At 48.1% G+C, this 2,322-nt stretch overlaps 1 pseudogene; it reads right to left on the reverse strand.

Moving 5' to 3' along the window:
- Positions 1-319: 319 nt before the first annotated feature.
- LOC102489055 (lysine-rich nucleolar protein 1 pseudogene) lies at positions 320-1,813 on the reverse strand (annotated as a pseudogene).
- Between the last annotated feature and the right edge of the window lie 509 nt (positions 1,814-2,322).

The raw sequence follows: 2,322 nt of genomic DNA on the forward strand, positions 1-2,322 counted from the left end.
TCTCGGGATCTTGGGCACACATGCACATGCGCCCGGCGTGAGTTTTAAGCCACCAGGTCTGGAACCCGAACTGCGGTCGACTACGTGGGAGTTCAGCGACAAAGCCATTATGCCAACTGCTGTTCCCAGATGGCCATCTTTTTCAGTCACTCATTCTCTTGGCCCCTGAAATGTGTCCTGCTCCCACCCCGATCATTCAAGCCCATCAGGATAGTTGTCCTTAATCCTTGCAGGTATTTGATTGAGACAACTGTCAGATGGCTTTCATCTGCAAAACTAAGTAATAAAAGCAATTGGGGGCGGGAGCAAACACTAGAGTTTAATCTTCCAACTTGATTGACCTAGAGGAGGTCCTGTCAATATAAAAGATTTTCTTGGGGGGAGTGGAGGAGCTGAGGCTGGTTCCCCAGTTGCCCTTCCAGCTCCTGGTGCAGTCATAGTCCTGCTGCACGTTCTGCTGCAGGCTGTTGGCCGCCTTCTTGCTGAGGGCCATATTGGACCATCCACCCATGCTAGGGGAGTAGCTGGATGAGGGAGAGAAGTTTTTAAAGCCATCCATAAGTTTGAGATTTCATTTTCTATTCCTCGCTTTCAAAACTAGCAGTATCCCACTGGCCAAACTGGGTTCCCGTCCACTTCCTGTTTTCAGTCTCTTCCATTTTGCCTCACGATTGATCTCTTCTTGCAAGGTCTTTTGCCTCATCTGGTCTACATACACCTCATCCATGTTGCCCTTCTTTTCCAACACCACCTCTAGGTATGTGTCTGATTCCTCCTCCCAAGGGTCTCCTGCTGCTCTACTCTCTTTCTTCTTCTTCTTCTTCTTCTTCTTCTTCTTCTTCTTCTTCTTCTTCTTCTTCTGCTTCTTCTTCTGCTTCTGCTTCTTCTTCTTCTTCTTCTTCTTCTTCTTCTTCTTCTTCTTCTTCTTCTTCTTCTTCTTCTTCTTCTTCTGCTTCTTCTTCTGCTTCTGCTTCTGCTTCTGCTTCTTCTTCTGCTTCTTCTTCTGCTTCTTCTGCTTCTTCTTCTTCCTTTTCAGAGCCAGCTCCTTAATGCCTCACTGCTCCACCTTTTTCTTGGACTTCATTTTCTTCTTGGCAGGGGCCTTTGGGCCATTTTCTGTCTGGATGTACTCTGGAGCCTCAACCTTGACCAGCTTCTTTTTGCTAACTTTCCTAGGGCTGCTCTCCATGGACCTGAAGAGTTTTGAGTGGCACAGGACGGTGTCTCCTTCCTGATGGATTTTCTTCTTCTTCATCTTCCTGCTATGTTCCCTGGGGCTCTCCTGCTTCTGTTTCTGCCTCAAGGCTGTCTGCTTCTCACCCTCCTACCCCTCAGAGCAATGGTACAGAACATCCTCAGCCTCGTAGGACCAAGGGTCCTGGACTGAGAAGGCTGCACCGTCCTTGGCCTTTTTTCCCCTGTATTTTTTGAGCTTCTTGCAACTCTGGTCACCTCCTCACTTGGTCTTCCCTGAGCCATGGGACACAGCCAGAGTTAACAGGGAGTTCCTCTTTGTTTTCTTCTCCCCCCTGCAGACCTCAGAGTGACCAAGGGACTGCTTCCTGGGGCTGGTTGACTTGACTGCCCATTGGGCATGCAACCAGTTCTCAGATTCTGGGGGCTCCTCACTATGGGTGCTGTGGCCCTTCTTCTTATTTTTATTCATTAGAGGCATCTCAGAACTGTCAGAGAAATAATTATCATTGTGTAAAACTGAGTGCTGAGTCTCTGGTTCTTTGATCTTCTTCTTCTTCTTCTTTTCCTTTTCTGGGAGCCAAAGGCCCAGCTCTACTTTTTGGGTCTTGGTAATCATTCCTGTAGGCCAAACTTCCCCGCCTCCACGTCCCAAGGCTACCCTCACTTCTGACTAGCTGACTACAAATTTGGGGGTCCTCACCAACTTCCCTAGGTGTGATAATTCACCAGAACAACTTACAAAGCCAAGGAGAACTCAGAATTTGTAACTACAGATTTATAACAAAAAGGTGAACATCAGAGCTAGAGAAAGAGACTCATAGAGCAAGGTCTGGGAGGGCTCCCAATGCAAAGCGGCTGTCATCCTCAGGAATGTGTGACCCACCCCTCCTGACTCCCCCTCCCCACTCTCCACCCCTAGCTTATCAGTGTGTGACAATATGGACAAGTATTTCTAACCAGGGAAGCTATCTTGACCTTCAGTGTCCAGAATTTTACTGGCATTTGGTACTGAATCAGTGCCTGTGTGACTCAATCTTCAGTCTCCTCCTTTCCTAGAGGTCAGATACCATGTGGCTCAAAGCTCCAACCCTCTAACCACACAGTTGCTCTTTCAGATGTGGTCAC

The sequence above is a fragment of the Tupaia chinensis genome, unplaced genomic scaffold, assembly GCF_000334495.1.
Source record: "Tupaia chinensis unplaced genomic scaffold, TupChi_1.0 Scaffold143584_1, whole genome shotgun sequence".
NCBI classification, from domain to species: domain Eukaryota; kingdom Metazoa; phylum Chordata; class Mammalia; order Scandentia; family Tupaiidae; genus Tupaia; species Tupaia belangeri.